Here is a 17,295-nt window from a genome sequence, read left to right as displayed (position 1 = left end):
TCAGCTGGGAGGCGGGGGGACGAGGGTGACCAATGAGGAGCTAGGGGGGCGGGCCGCAGGGTAGCAGCGGCGGGAAATCAGGGGACGGCGGCAAAAAGCTGCCGGCAAAATGGCGGAGGGGCCGCCTGAAGAGCAGGAGAAGCAGCAGGCAGGCTGCGGCGGAGCTGCAGTAGAAGGGGAGCAACCTACCAGAGGTCAAGGGTCGCTCAGCCAGCTGGCTGTTCTGCCAGCTGAGGAGCCACCAACTCAGGCTGGACAGTTGCCTGACTAGTCAGGGCTTTCTGTTGGCTAGGGGGGGGGAGGGGCGCTTTACCAAGGCCATTTTCAGAGTTTTCCCTCGCTGGGATGGAATCTCCCTGGCCCTCTGGAACTGTGGCTAACAGTTGCTAACCTTTCCTATCCTGTAAAAAAATGTCTTTTTTACTTTTACTTTTTTGTGGGTGTTGTTGTCCAGACGTTCTTTGAATGTTGTCCTTTTGGTGGTGCGGATCAGCTGGTGGTGTTTGCGGGTGGCGTTCTTGAGGGCTGTCATGTCATGCTGTCAGGCATCAGAGAAACCTGAATATATAATAAACTAAACTGTGTTCAGGTTTCAGTTTATGTATCCTGCCTTAAATCGCTAAGAAATGTGCACATTCATCTGAAACTGAATGATAACATCCTCAGTTTTAGACACTCCCTGAAAACCTGGCTTTTCACTCAGGCGCATTGCTGAGCTGCTCCCCCTCTTCTGTGACCTTTGCGTTCGTTCCTTTCTACAGCGCCATGAAGCCCCCGGGCGTACGAGCGCTTACAAATACCTACTAACATTAACATTAACATTAACAACAGTATACAATAAGAAACAACAAGATCGTCTTCGTTTGTACTTACGGAAGTGTAACTGAAGTGAGCTTCGGTGTTCAACCACTCGAAATCGCTCTGTGAGTCTACAGCATATGCTAACTTTTAACCAGTGTGTTTATTGGACCGCACCTGTATCACGTGATCGCGGTTAATCACAACAGCCGAGAACGGCTAATCTATGTGTTACGAAAGATTATTAAATATGGTCCAACACTAATATTTATCTTAAAGCCAATATCAAGTGGATTAATGTTGACTGTGTGAACTGAGAGCAAATTAAAGCAAATAAAGCGCAAAATGTGTGTTTCTCACCAAGTGTACAAAATTATCGTAAGTACATCGGATATCAAAAATACATGAAAGATGGCATTCTCGCAATCATTCTAGTGTTCATTTTGCGATGTAACGATTAAAACAAGTGCATGGCTTGCAACTGTATCATGATGGTGTCGGCCATCTTAGTTTGGGTTCTATTCTTAGTACAGTAAATATTCACTACATGCTATGTACAGAATCATAAAAGCATTCCCAGTTGGTAGTTACAAAAAAACATGATAATTCTATCCTGTCATTTAATCCTTGCGGCTGAAGACTGCCCATCTTACGAATCCAATGATATTCAGATCTGAGTCTTTTTATGTGGGTATGTATCTGTGTCTTGCTGAGGTTTAATCACTTTTTATATGGTGAACCAAAGTTAAGTAATGTTGTGTCTTTCTTCCATCCATCCATCCAGTGCATAGCTATTGTGGATTTTTCATTCTTTTGTCGAATATTACTCTTATGTTCGGTGATTCTTATTTTGATTTTTTGTTCTGTCTGACCTACATAAAGTTTTCCACATGGACATTTTATACCATATAATACGTTTTTAGTATCACATGTGCTGGAATGTAGTAATGGAATCTGTTTCCCAGTCATGGGATGAGTAAATGTCCGACCCGTTATGACGTTATTGTAATGTATGCAATTTTCACATTTCTGCATTCCTTTGTAAGTATCAGACTTAACCTTTGTCTCTCGTCTCTTCAGTAGCTCTTTAATATTTTTTGATCTGTTGTAAGCAAATGTTATGCGATTAGAGAATAATGGTTGAAGGTCTGGTTCTTGGGTGATCAGTGACCAGACCAATGTTTTCTCATAATCCTGGTTATTTGTTTCGTTTGTACTGAATGTTTTAAGACACATACTGTGAGTTTTGATTCTGTTTTTTCTTTGGTCTTAAGTAAATCTTCTCTGTTTATTGTCATCACTCTACTTTTGGATTCTTCAAGTATCGATTTAGGGTAACCACGCTTTAAATACGTTTAGATTTGGTCATTGATAGCGGTCGAAACATCGTTGGGATTGGATGTGATTCTTTTTTGACGAATGAAAGGTAAGTGTTTTTTAAGAGAGTGGTGGTGAAAACTTTCATAATGCAAACAACTATTCCTGTCTGTATTCTTGATATGTACTGACTTCTGAGAGTTGTGACATCATATTTTGTTGGGATTCCAAATCTTACCTTGTTACCTTGGTTTACTTTGTGAGGTGTCTTTGGGCCCATCCTCCTGGATAGGTTTTGGGGGACTACCTGGGACTCCTTACTTTTATCCTTAAGGGGTTCACTGTCTTTCTTCTGGGGAGGCTTTGTGACCCCTTTCTTTTAGTCATCCCCAGTGGATGTCCTAGTTACCCTTGTTCTGACCCAGTGGTCTGCCTTCTTTCCCAATTCTTGGGGAGAAAGTGGACCTAGGTCTACCAGATACTGATAAAACTTCTCTTCAATGCAGTTACTTAAGATGTGTTCCTTCATAAACAGGTTGTAAATTCCATTAAAGTCATGCACATTGTTTCCAGTTAACCAGCCACCCAGTGTCTTTACTGAGTAGTCTACAAAATCAATCCAGTTCTGTGTTTTGTGAGCCCCCTGAATCTAATTCTGTACTCCTCAGTGGTGAATCCAAATCCCTCAATCAGAGCTCCCTTCAAGAGGTCACAGGACCCTGCATCTGGCCCAGAGAGGGTCAGAAGCCTGTCTCTGCAGTTACCAGAGAACAGTTCCCACAGGAGTGCCCCCCAGAGAGGTGTCTTTACTCTTCTTATTTCACAAGTCCTCTCAAAGGCTGTGAACCACTTGGTGCTGTCATCTCCTTCCTCAAATTTAGGGACAATCCCTTTGGGGATTTTAGGATCATAAGATTCCTCTTTATCCTTATTATTGGTATTGCTGCGACCATTGATGGGTGCCCATCCCATCTCTTTCCTTTCCTTTTCTAGAGCCAAGAATCTGGACTCTAGATCTAATCTCTAGGCCAACTTGGCTAACCAGTTGTCCTCTTCATTGGGGCTCTCCCCAATGTGTTCTCTGTGACCTGGCCCACCTGTGTGGTGCCTAGGTTCCCAGAGATTGACTCTTGAAGATAAGGGTATGGGGACCCTCACTTCCCTTGAGATGGGAGGAGGATTACTATCATCCTCCTCCTCCTCCTCCTCCTCTTCTTCCTCTGATTGGGTGTCACCCTGTTCAGAGGGGTGGCCTTTATCATACTCAGCCAGGAGTTCCTGGAGCCCTTGTTTGGTTGGATGCAGGCCCATGACTATGTTTTTAACTTTGCATAAGGACCTCAATTCCTTGAAAGACAAGTGTAAGTAAGGTGTGAGGTTGAGTTCCTCCACCAGGTCCTGCATGGTATTAGCTTCATTAGTAGCTGGGTTCTTTTGAGACATTCTAACCTGACAGTTGTAACCCTCTACCCAGACCAGTGTTACTTCGAACGTGCGCGCACCTCCATGCCCCTGAGCGCGCAGTGCTTTGTGTGTGGCACGCACACACATCTCCGAGAACATTTGCGCCACCGCTGCAGCGCGAAAATGGGGATTTCGATCTTGCATAACAAGAGGCATTTAGCAAGTGCTCTGGGGAGGGAGCACTTGCTAAATGTCTACTTTTTTCTAGAGTGCGGCTCTGGGGCTCATTGTGTGCTTTTGTTTGAGTATTCCGGTTAATTGCAGAGCCCATAAGGAGCTGCGATTAACATGAATGGTTTTAAAAAAGCACACAATCAGCCCTGCAGCCTCACTCTAGAAAACAAAAGAAATGCAGTACCAAACACAGCATGTGCTTTTAGAATCACCTAAAAAAACACGCTGTGTTTGTAGACTTGCTGCAGTTCTCTCTTTTTTTTTTATTTAAATACTTTTTATTAATGAACAAAGACAATACAAAAATAAAAAATAAAAATATCAGGTGATCTTATACATTCTAATACACACAGGTCATTTCGTCCAGATACAGAATCTCAAGCAATATTATACAATGCTAGGATCATGGGGATTCCTGCACTTCCAATTCCAAACTCGGCAGCGGCGGTTCACAAATCTCTGCCCGGTGAGTATTCCATGCTCCCAACACCTTCTCCCATTCGCATTTCTTCTCTTAATAGAGCTGGGCTGCGGGGTTATTGTGTGCCTTTTTTTAAAGTTTTCATGTTAATTGCAGCTCATGAAGGGCGCTGCCATTAACATGAAAACATTAACAAAGGCACACAAACACCCCACAGCTGCGCTCTATTAAGGGAAGAAATACAGCAAGCATACGAACGCGGCATTTGCTTTCAGGGACCCGGTGACATATTCGCGGACCAATGGCCCAGGCAATGTACATGTAAATAGAAATAAAGTGATTATCGTGATGTGCAGTGTGCCCGTATCGGCAAATTGTGCAACGCGCCTCGAACTTGACATCTGTGTTTTTAGTTGTTTGATCTTGCAACCTACCTGAGGAAGATATGGCCCTGACAAGGAGCACAAGATGAGGGGGTAACCAATGCATCCTGATATCTGGCATGGTGCTTGAAGAGGAGAGCGGAGGAGGCTCTATGTGGCAACAGATGCGCCGAAGCTCGGATCTCGATGTGGCTCTTGCCACTCCTACGCCCTTTAGAGAGGACCTATTAGCCACCAATGAGTTCCCCCATCCCATCGCCGCACCCGTCCGTTGAAAGAGCTGGCCAGCCAGACTACTGTCAGTGTTCTGTTGCTTGATACTTGTGGCTGGTCTGGCCTTCATTCTGACATTTTTCTTCGTTTTCCTGAAAGAGCTGCCGTCCGAGAAGACAAAGAATGAAGATGGAATGGAAACTCATTTGTTGGGCTTCTGCAGTCTGCTGGTGCTGTCGCTGACAGCAGGACTGTCATGTTGCAGCTTCTCTTGGACCGTGACCTACTTTGATTCCTTGGAGCCCGGAATGTTTCCACCAACACCTCTGTCGCCGGCAAGGTTCAGGAGAATGACAGGACATTTTTTTCACATGGGCTATAGCATGGCACTTCTCAATGGCATTGTGGCAGCTCTTACAGTAGTATGGAGTTTGGTATGATTCGATGCTTTGCCATTATGTGGGACATTCAAAGGAAATACTCAAGGATTTTAACGGAAACTGCTGTATGGACTGTTTTTTGTACCGCTTTGGGACGGCATTTAGTCTTTCACATAAGAATGTAAATTCTTTACACAACTTGCAAGTTATTGTGAAACGTGTTAGGCGGAGGGTGACGTTGCAAATCATGTTTCCCAAACCACCTCATTTGCCTCTTTAATGGACGTGTGACCGTGGACTCTTTTGTAACTCATCATTTTACAAAATAAAAATTAATGGAAAAGTTGGTAACCAAGATCCACAATGTTAGTATAGGGGTGTTTGCGCTTTTGTCATTGGGAATGTGTTCAGCCTGTTTCTCTGTTTAAAAAAATGGACATAACCTTTAAAAAATAGTTTAGCTTGAATGAGGACGGAGGGCTTGGGATTGGGAAGGGAGGAAGCGCCACTCTGGATATTGTTTGACTCCTGCCCAGCCCTGTTTCCAAGGCATCAATACCAGGGAAGGTATTCACCTGTGTAGATATTTATACTGAGGAAGAACTGTGCCCATCGGCAAGGAGCATAACGGGGGAGGAATGTGCACACCATCAACAACTCAATTCAAGAGAAAATGTGCACTGCTGTAAAATGCTAACACTGGTGAGAAAGGCGCACCTCTAAATATTACATACAGAGATTGACAATCATGAATATGATAGCAATACTGCACGAGAATCGGGCAGCACTCCAAGATAGTACTAATGGGGAGAAATGCATATCTGTAGAACAGTAATAACGAGAGAAAATGTGCATTGCTGTGCAATTAATGCTGAAAAACATATCGACATCTGTAAGACTAGACATACAGGGAGAGAAAAGACAGATACTGTAAAACATTGGTATTATGGGGGAAATGTGCATAGCTGGGTAAAGTTAATGAGTGCACACATTTGTGCACAACTATTCTCCACAAACAAGTGAGTGAAGTGATATGCCCTAGATAGTTAAAGCCTTGCTTTTACTTAGTCCCCTTATCTCCAAAGGCTCAGGATCCTGCCGTGTCTGCAGGGAAGGGAGGCATCCAGAGGGCAAAAGATATGCATTCTCTACCCTTAACTTGCACTTCTGAGGGGTAGCCATCAGCGTGGACTCCCAAACTCCTGCAGCCCGAATGTTCCTCTGAGGGCCTACACAACAACAACCCTTCCCAACACACCACAGGAAGAGCACTTGAGTGGACTGGAGCTGCAACTTTGGGGCCTCTGTGTGCGTGCAGGGTGAATACAGAGTAATGTGACTGTATGAATGCAGGGTGAGTGAAGTGCTTGTGTGACTGCAAAGTAAGATATGTGACTGTACGAGTGCAGGGTGAGTGGTGTGCTTTTGTGCCTGCAGAGTGAATTATGCAAGTCCACTGTATGAGCGCAAGGGGAAGGATGTGCCTGTGTGAGAGAGTGTGTGGAAGTTCATTAGTGTGCCTCTGTAAGAGCTGGGGTGAGTGCTGGGGGTGCATGGTGAGCGATGTGTCTATGAGAGCGTACAGTGAGTTGTGTGACTATGAGTATACTGGATGAGGGGTGTGTATGCACTCAGTGAGTGGTGTGCACTAGTGAGAGCAGGGTGAAGGTTATGCTTATGTGTAGGCTGAGCAAAGCGGTGTGCATCTGTTAACACAGGGTGAGAGGAGTGATGTGTCTGCATGAGTATAGGGAGAGTGGTGAGTCTTTGTGAGGTCATTTGCATATTTTCAATACCTTTTTGCAAGGTTTCATGAAATATATGGTGAAAATGCACCATTTGCACCCATTTTTTCTAATTTTCTCTTGTGAAATAGTACCAAACTAATAATTAGTCTCATAGTAACCCCATCTCCATGGTTGTTTCAAGCCCAATCACTGCGCTCTCTATCGCTTTTTCACACTTTAAATTCCACTCAGAGTTTTCTGCCTCACCACTTTTTAAAAGTACCAGCCGCCACTGCATAAGCTTAAAAGTGGAAGCACAAACCATTTGTCTCTGAGCCATAGATTTTCTGTCATCAGCACTTGTCCTCCGTTTTTCAACAAGAGCAGTTCAAGCATGAATGGCAAATATCCTAGTTTGCAAATGTTTTCTACATAATTCTGGTTCTGCAATATTTACCGCATAATGCATCATCTGCTGCATAAATTGACAATTTTAACAAAAAAATTGTTTGAAGGTCAAACGGATCAAATGTTACTTAAAAATGTGACTAATGGTTCTGCGCAGTGGAAGGCCCTTTGCAAAGGTTGACTGATCCTCTTGTCACTGCTGGATTAGTATGTCATTTGTGTAGCTACCACCCACCGGTGTGTCCAATCTTCGAAGCATATGTGTGCCTCTGGTCACCAAAAGGGTGATGTGATTGTGGGTAACAGCAGACAAGACCCGCTCCATGGATCACCCACATGATGGCTGGTACCCCCAGAGTAGACTCACAGGAAGGCTGGTTGGGGCATGGCTAATTGATCTATTAAATTCTGGCCTGCCTGCTCAGCATTGTTCATGAATATTCTATCTCTGATATATAGCATTTTAAATTTGATGGCGCAGTTGCATGCTCATATATGTTAGACAATTTTAGCCTGCTGGTGCTGCCTCATTGGTAGTGTGCCTCAATTGCAGTATTGTCAGAGGGGCGCGAGAATGCGTGACTAATGCTTTTTAATGCGTTGATGCGGGCACTAGCATTAAAATGCCTTAGTCGAAAGCCTGATGCAGCGCTACCCTAACCCAGCCCTGGAACTGCAAAAAATAAAATTATAATAACGTTATTATAACTTTATCTTTCCTGCTCAAAGAGAGCATTTGTTAAAATGTTCATGTTAATCGCAGCAACCAACATGAGCTGAAATTAACATGAAAACTTGAACAAATGCACACAATCACCCCGCAGCCCAGCTCTATTAAGAAAAGGAATGCAGCAGCATAGTTGCCAAGGTTTCAAATTGCTATGTGGGATGGTTTCAAACCTGCCCTAATACCATTCACGTGGATCTGGTTGTGTGGAAATGCACAGTCTTTTCACTTTTTAAGCAAAGTTTTGGAGTGATATTTGGCACTGCACCCACACGCACGTCTGGTTATTGGCGCACATAGCCTTGGTTGCAGCGCACATAGACTTTACACTATCGCACACAGAGGAAAGAAATTAGAGGGAACATTGACCCTGACTACAGTGACTTTTATTTTTCTAAAATTGTACTGGGACTTTTAGTATTTTGGAAAAACCAATTTCAGAATTCTAAAGGCAATTTATGAGTTCTGTAGTGTGATCAGATGGTAACCAAGTAGTCCAACAAATGCAAGTTTGGATCCCACCGCTGATCCACCAATGTAAGAAGGTGGCTTTATATATACTGGACCAAAATAAGGTAGAGTGTGTATATAGTCCTCAGTCTCCAGAGGTATGGCAGAGGTTAAAGTTAGATATAACCTTACTTTCTAAAGTGGTAGCAATATGAGTGAATGTAAGTAATTACCTTGCAAAAAGGCAACAGACTATTTAAGTACAATAGCTACAGTGGTTGCAAGAGGCAACACAATTTCAAACACAATTTAACATTGAGCTCAATAGGTTTTTCTACATCAGTGCAATAGATTACTTTATGGATTACTTTTCTAACCACAGGACTGGATCCTGGATTCAGTCCCAGGACATAAGCTGTAAACAGTTAAGTAAAAGCGTTTTGGGTTAGAGTTGTGATTTTTAAAGAATATAAATGTATTTTCAAAGTTGACACTTAGAAACTTTGCAGTGAAAAACCAAGCAATGTTATTTTGTATGGGAGGAAATTCAAGTCACAGGTAAAGTAGGTTCTCGTTACTTTTGTAACCCAGTACTGGACTCCTAGGTTCAGCACGGGGACCTCTACCCAAGACAGGTAAGTAATGACGTTTTGGTAGTTGGTACGATTTTAAAAGAATATTTGTAGTTTGCAAAAATTGACACTTAGAAGAAATTCCACTGAAAAACAGACAACGGTTTCCTATTGACTGGTAGAGTTAAGGTTCCCAGGGTCGGAAAGGTACAGTTGTTACACCCTCAGTGGCACAGGGGCAGCCGGGTGCAGAGAGAGTAGGCCCAATGCAATCCAATGGAGGGTGGGGGGCCTTTGGTTGGTGGCTGCCAGCAAGCTGGCCACGTGGCTGTGGGAGCTGCGCTCCTGGTCACTTACTCAGGGCAAGAGGGGAAGTAGAGTAGGGTAGTAGTTGCACTTCCAGCGGCACTCGGGCGGCTGGGTGCAGGGTGCTTTTGAGCCATCGGGCGCTCAATGTTATCCAATGGGAAAGTTAAAAAGTGAACAAAGGCTGCAGGCTCGGGGACGGAGATTCTTCAGGTGCGACCACCACTTCGAGAGGTAAGTTGGGATCTTGGAGAAGAGGTTAAGTACCCCAAAGGAGGGCACAGGGGGCTGTGGGGCGCCGGGTGCAGGGGTGTCTTTTGGTGTCGTGAAATCTGACCCTCAGCTGGTCGTGGTTGGAGGGGTCCCTTGTTCTGAGGCTGCAGGCGTCGTCTAGTTCGTCAAGGAGGGTCTTTGGGTACTGGACTTTGGGTCCCAGTCGGCGGGGGGACGTCCTCGTGGTCTTGGTTCACTCGGCACAGGCTGGGCTCGGCGGGTGCAGAGTGGGCTGGATTTGCGGTTCCTGGCTGGCACCAGGGGTATTGCTGTTTGAGCAAAACCACTGCTCGTGGGAGTCCCAGTCTTTTGGAAGGTTCAAGGCAGACAGGTCCTCTGGGGTTTTGGAGGTTGCTGTCCACAGGAGACGCTGGGGTTTCGAAGGAGCAGTTTCAAGGATCAACAGGCCTGTAGGGTTCTGGGGCCAAGTCAGTTGGTGTTGTCTCTTGTTAGCAGCTGCACAGCAGGTCTTCTTGTTTCAATCGAGATCTGAGGAAGGAAGGTTCAGGGTGCCCCTAAATACTAAATTTAGGGGTGTTACAGGTAGGGTGAGCGCAGGGACCAATAGGTCCCTGTCCTGGGGTGGGTACACCCCCTACCTTGCTCCTCTCCTGTGGGAGGGGGTCAGGAGCCTAGCTGTGAGTGGGTAGGGCTCCCCATCCTCAAGATGGCGATAGCCCAGAGTCGTGCTTCACCTCGCCTCTCCCACATGAGGGGTGGAGTTGGCACAGGCTGGCACACCCCCTTTCCTGACGTAGGGTTTACCGCCAGTCTTCCCACCAGAGTGGGGGTCAGAACTGGTAGGGGACCAGTTGCTGAGTACAGCAAGTGGTCTGGAGAAGTTCACAAAGGCGGAATGCCTTTGAAGCTTTCCCTGCTTATCCTGGGAAAGGAGACTTGGCCTCTCGTCCCAGGATGTGCATTGTTGCAGGCCCAGGAGAGCGGGGGCTCTCCACCCAGGGGTCCAGCAACATGATTGCTGTGTGTCAGCCTACGCAGCCTCTCAGACAAGACGTGGATTGTAGGTTAGGTTTCAGGGGGCATCTCTAAGATGCCCTCCGTAGTGCATTTTACATTAAATCCCACACTGGCATCAGTGTGGGTTTAATGTGCTGAGAAGTTTGATATCAAACGTGTCAGTCTTCAGTATAGCCACTATGGTCCTGTGGAGTTAGTAATGACAACCTCCCAGCACCATATACTCTTAATTGCATCACTGGACTTACAGTGCCCAGGAATGGCCCTGGGTAGTGTATAGGCACGGGGCTCGTGCACCTGTGCCAACACCACTGGCATAGGGCACCCAGCTGGATGGGTGGCTGATGTATGCCAGGGCAGTGGGTTTGTGGGCATGGCACACAGGGATATGTGCCATGTTGACTCTTTATTTAGTTCTGCAAGAGGACACTCAGTCTGCAAAGGCAGTGTGTGTGTGTGAGGGTACAGGGCCCCTAAGGGCGGCACAATAAGTGTTGCAGCCCTTAGGGGTCTTCTCTGGTCACAATGCCGGAGTACCTAGGGTACCATTTACCAGGGGCTGACATGTGGCCAGAGATGCCAATTGGGTTTAGGCTTTAGTACAGTTTTTAGGGAAGGAACACATGCCCTGGGTTCCTGATTGGCAGGGACCCAGGGCACACCAAGGAAAAGTGCATCAGGGAAAAAGCAGGGGGGGTTACTGCAACAGAAACCCACTTCCTTACAATGTGCATCTTATCAACTGGTCATTAACCTCAGTCTGTGCCTTAACCACCAATCCTGTCAGGTTTTGTAGTTTTGAGTAAATACCAGCCACATAGACTGCTAAAGTATTTAAAAGATCCACCTGAATTTCAAGTTTATTTGAGTGGAAGTCAGGTGCGCTTGTTATAACATTCATTGTGTTTAGCAAACTTTTCCATACACCAATATCATTAGCACTTCTATTCATTGTAGTATGTGCATCAACATTGGGTAAAACATCATATTTGTACAGAAATGAAAGGTCAGCATGGTTTAGTGAATTGTTAGGCTTACCAGGAATAGGATCAACCGGATTCAGTGATATATCAACTTGGCCTAAAATATGAGCACCCTGATGGTTATTTGTAATTTCATTTTTTACAGGAATTAAAATTGCATGATAATCCGGAGTCTGTTCATCATCACATATTACTGGACCAAATATGCCTAATATATTCTTATTATTTGTTATCTCAAAAATAGGTGATCCTGGTTTCACACTTTTCTCGTCAAGCCCAAATGCAGGCATCCCAGGTATCAAAACGCCTTGTGACACTTTGTTAACCAGCACATCACCCATACAGATAACAGAGGCATCACTGTTATTCAAGAGCGTGGAGCAACTTGAAAAGTCCAGGAAAGTGTCCGCTGTCTGGTGTTCAACTTTCGCACGAGCCGCGTCATCCCTTTGGTTGTCCCCACCTTAATATACTCGTTGGTTGGGACAGCATGGACTTGAGAGCATTGACTACCATTTTGTACTGTGATTTTTTCGCAGAAGATATGTTTGGGTTTAATTTGACTGGTTATATTGATTTTATAGAGCAGAATACTTGGTTTCCACTCTCTCTCAACTCCTCCCTGGGATCTGTTTTCGAAATTACCAATATGGGGGGCGGTTTAGCATCACCATTGCATTCATTTTGGACAACACCCTTCTGTATAAAGAAATACTTAATACTTGGTTGGGAAGAGGTGGTCAACCTCCTCCTCCTCTAACAGAGAGTGGGTTACTACTTTGCCCCACAGTCCCCAGGGCAGCCCTCGGGCTTGTTCTTAACCCATTTTTGCCCAACACACTCTTGTTGGCAGACTCATTTGCCTCCTTGGTATTCTTTTTGGAGCGAGTTAGCATTTTCCTGGCAACTCTTCGCCTTTTTTGTAACTGTTCTTGAAATGACAGTTGCGCTTGACCCCTTATGCGACTAGATCTCACAGTGTAGCAATAAATGACGATTTAATGAGTTATGGGCTATGGATTGTAGGTTGTGAAGAATTGGTAGCAGGCAGACAAGCAAACAAGCCAGCCAACGATACTTTAACTTCAATGCTGAAGCAGCTATGAGGCTATGAGGCAACTATGAGGCAGACACGATGCAGACGTGAGGCAGAACAGTACCTAATGAGGTTGGGGACCTTGGAAGGTTTCCTAAGTTCCGGCGGGATCCCCAGTTTGTTGTAACACCAATTATCCTTGAGCCCACTGGCCACACCCGCAATCCACACCCGGTCTCAGACCACCAAGCTGCTTCTGCGGGGCAAAAAGACGGGGTTGCAGTTGCCGTTCAGTCTGCTTCCCTCTGTCACCGTTCTCAGTTCTCCATTTGTCCCCTATTCTCCGCTTTCTGCCTCCTGCCTTCTGCTTTGTTCCCGCTGCTCAACTGCCGCTCAACCCGCTCTGACCACTGCGGGGGCGGAGACTCAGCTGGTCCCCGTCTCGGTCAAAGATGATTTTACGAGCCCCCGTGTGGAAGAAAAAATCAACGGGGACCAGTGGGGGCTGAGGACCGTGAGCTGGTGAACTGCGAGACACGAGGCAGCAGTTCAGCGTCGTCCATGCTTGCTGCAGATAGAACAACGTGAAAACCCAGACTGAATCTTCATCAGGTCAGGTACAGCAAGCATTGACTGTACGGATCTGTGAATACCCGTAGAGTCTTTTTTAGGGCTCGCCTGTTGTGCGCAGCACAGCTGGCAAGCTATATAGGGGCTTATCCAGTCTTTATCCACACCACCACTGGCTGGCGATTCCTTGCAGTGCATGAAGCGCGTGCACAATGCCACCAGCCGCCTGCCTGCCTGCCTCGCATTACCACATCAAAGGCAGCCCTTGCAGCGCATTTGTCACCCCCTAATTATTCACGGCCTGCCGGCCGTACTTTCACTTTAGTCTCCTTTTAACTTGTTTAGGCATCCCACCCCCTCCCTCTCCAGCCTGCCTTCTCTCTGCCCACGCATCACTCTCTCACGTTCCACTATTCTCCAGCTGCCTCAGTCTGCCTCGTCTTCCTCATCCTCCCTATGACAGTCCTTCTCTCACTTCAGGGCTTACTTCTTCTTTCCCTGTACTCCACAGTTTCCTTCTCTCAATGCGTAATTCTTTTTCTTCCTTCTTTTTTCCCTTTAAATTACCTTTCTTCTCTCCGAACCTCATTGTAACCACTATTCGCTGTCGTCCCTTTCTCCTATCTTTTTCTCTCACTTTTTCTCATCTACCCACAGTTTTCTTTCTTTCCATCTTATGTCCTTCCCTCCCTTGTCACACACCCCGTCCTTCCTCAGCATCTTTTTTCTTACGCAATCACCTCTTTGTGGTTTCTACTGCGCCGGTTTTTACATTCACGGACCATTTTGCCTACCAGTTTTTGTCTTCAATAGCCGACCACCGTGATTTTTGCAGCATTACCACGCTGCACATTGTTTTTTATGTCAGACTCATCTCCCTGTTTATATTTGCACAGAGTCATCCTTTGAATCAGTGGCACCCAGTTATTTATATCTGCACATGATTTACTTTCATATCAGGGATTCCTAGCAGTTTTAATTGTTGTTGGACAACGTCATGTTGGATTCACCTGCCACCCATGTTATTTGCTTCACAGTATCACTTGCTGTTTTACACGAAGCGCCCACACTATTTTTGTACTACTGAAGGCTATAATGACATCACGCATTATTATGCCTACCGGACAAGTCTTTTTAGCCGTTTTCTGTGATGTATGTTGTTTAACCACGCGGTATTGCTTTCATATCAGACCTAATTTGCCTGTTTACATTTGCATATGTCTTAAGTATGAACCTCTGACACCCATTAGTGTTTACACGTTAGAAGCGCGGGTGTTTTTGAATCACCTTTTACCCATGTCATTCCCTTCCGAATGTACCTTCTATTTTATGGTACGCTCCCATAGTACGGATGGATATAATTTTATCTATTGCCTCTTTCATTGCATTGTAATCTGTTTTCCGACCTATCTCAGGATTCGTGCTACACTTGCCACGTCCACCCTGTTGCTGAAACGCTACTCACTTGGTACCGTTTAGAATTGATCAATACTGTACTGTATTTGAAGTCCGGCACATGCCATCTCTATCTCTTACTATTTTGTTTTTGTATTACTCTTCAACTTTATTGTAGTATTCATGTCAGTCACTCATGTGTTCACAACAATACACTTCTCACCTTGCTCACGTTCTAATGATTTCCTACTTGTCTCTTTTTCCTTCTCAGTTTATCTTTCTTGATCACTCTTTTTCTTCTCCACTACTGCGCTCTCTGTCCAATAGTCCTTGGCACACTCTCCTTCCCGCCTGTCAGCCCTTTCCACTCTGGCCCCTGTCACACTCTCCTCCGTAACAGTAACACCGCACCTTTCTGCTAGTAACCTGCCTGCCCCCTTCCCTCACCGACATTCCATCTGCCACACTCTCCCATTCTCTGTTCACCCCTCTCTCCAGTGACAGCGCCCCCGCCTCTCCCCCGCAGCCCCCAGCTGCAGCCTTCGCTTCTGTGCGTCCACAGGCAGCACAGCAGCGTCGCGTGTGAAGAGAGGGGAAACAACAGCAGCAGAGGCGCTCTTTCAACTTTCTGACTTTGATTTGACTTCAAGCCGCTATCACGTGATCCAGCTTATCATCCAGCAATTAACAACCCCCTTTTTCTCTCACAAGGAGAGGTGCCCCACTGCGCCGCCACCACCTGCATGCCAGTTGGCTCCTCATGCCCATTAGTTTTAGCCCTTCACATAAAGTCAAGAAAGGGAGTTCTTTGAGGTATAACTTGTTTTATAAGAGTTTCCGCCCCTGGCAGGGTATGTGACTAGCATACAACAGGAAGAAAGCTAACAGATTTAATCTTGTCTTGCCAATGGATTTATTCAGCAGGATAGATCATGTGCCTTCGCAACAACAACAGCCACACTCCTGCTTATGCGCAGCAGCTCCAGAGAATCCTTTGTAAAACACTGGTCTCAAAGGCACATGTCTAATGAAGACCTGGAGAGATAAATGGACTCTGCGAGTGGACAGTTTCCGGCCTCACCGTAATGTCTTTACTGTGTCAGTCTCATCGCGCCAGCCATCTGTTCCCCAGCTTGGATCTCCTGGCTACTCCTCCCCTAATTATCCGCACATCAAAGGCTGCTCCCGCCCCCTGCTTCACACAAATGCTACCGAGAGCATTTCCCGCCCGGCCGCTTTTAATTTCATTTCTCAAGCAGTTCCCCCTCCTCCCTCTCCTGACTTTCTCCTGCCTGCCACACCAATCCAAACTGAGGCGCTGCTGCTCCAGTCCCTGTATTACTCCCACTCATCTATGATTAGGAATAAAAGACTGTCGGTTAAAAACAGTTTCAAGATAAAAATGGTTTCCCATTACTTTTGCTGAATGTTCTGCATTTCCTTAACCGCCTCCAACTCTCCGACTTTCACATGCACATACCACTGCTTTATAAGCAGGAAATAGAATTCTACAGGAAACAATACTACCGAAGACCATTCGAGGGTGTGAGCTCAATGCCACCGAAGAGTACGTACAATTATTATACTTAAAGTTCAGTCAACTACCCTTGATGCACGGACAACCTTTGAAGAAAGTGAAAAGCATGTACCCTCACCCTCACTCACCCTCAACCCCTCACCCTCACTCACCCTCAACCCCTCACCCTCACTCACCCTCACCCTCAACCCCTCACCCTCAACCCCTCACCCTCACTCACCCTCACCCTCACTCACCCTCACCCTCACTCACCCTCAACCCCTCACCCTCACTCACCCTCACTCACCCTCAACCCCTCACCCTCACTCACCCTCAACCCCTCACCCACCCTCACTCACCCTCAACCCCTCACCCTCAACCCCTCACCCTCACTCACCCTCACCCTCACTCACCCTCAACCCCTCACCCTCACTCACCCTCACCTTCACTCACCCTCACCCCCTCACCCTCACTCACCCTCACTCACCCTCAACCCCTCACCCTCACTCACCCTCACTCACCCTCACCCACCCTCACCCTCAACCCCTCACCCTCACTCACCCTCAACCCCTAACCCTCAACCCCTCACTCACCCTCACTCTCACTCACCCTCACTCTCACTCACCCTCACCCTCACCCACCCTCACTCACCCTCACCCTCACTCACCCTCAACCCCTCACCCTCACCCTCACTCACCCTCAACCCCTCACCCCCTCACCCTCACCCCTCACCCTCAACCCCTCACCCTCACTCACCCTCACTCACCCTCAACCCCTCACTCACCCTCACCCACCCTCACCCTCAACCCCTCACCCTCACTCACCCTCACCCCCTCACCCTCACTCACCCTCACTCACCCTCAACCCCTCACCCACCCTCAACCCCTCACCCTCACTCACCCTCACCCTCACCTTCACTCACCCTCAACCCCTCACCCTCACTCACCCTCACCTTCACTCACCCTCAACCCCTCACCCTCAATCACCCTCAACCCCTCACCCACCTTCACTCACCCTCACTCACCCTCACTCACACTCACCCTCACTCACCCTCACCCACCCTCAACCCCTCATCCTCACTCACCCTCAACCCCTCACCCTCACTCACCCTCAACCCCTCACCCTCACTCACCCTCACTCACCCCCACTCACCCTCAACCCCTCACCCTCACTCACCCTCAACCCCTCACCCTCACTCACCCTC

General features: G+C 46.7%; 1 protein-coding gene and 1 pseudogene across 1 annotated transcript in view; one reads left to right on the top strand and one right to left on the bottom strand.

Annotated features, from left to right (window-relative positions):
- LOC147706348 (uncharacterized) overlaps nucleotides 1-17,295 on the bottom strand; it is a 52,123-nt gene that overhangs the window by 32,629 nt on the left and 2,199 nt on the right. The gene's annotated exons all lie outside the window — the stretch shown is intronic.
- On the top strand, nucleotides 4,620-5,210 carry LOC147706349 (ADP-ribosylation factor-like protein 6-interacting protein 6 pseudogene; annotated as a pseudogene).

The sequence above is a fragment of the Lissotriton vulgaris genome, chromosome 7 (genome assembly GCF_964263255.1).
Source record: "Lissotriton vulgaris chromosome 7, aLisVul1.2, whole genome shotgun sequence".
In the NCBI taxonomy this organism is placed as follows: Eukaryota; Metazoa; Chordata; class Amphibia; order Caudata; family Salamandridae; genus Lissotriton; species Lissotriton vulgaris.
Note: the sequence above shows the minus strand (reverse complement) of the source record. Positions and strands in the feature narration are given on the sequence as shown.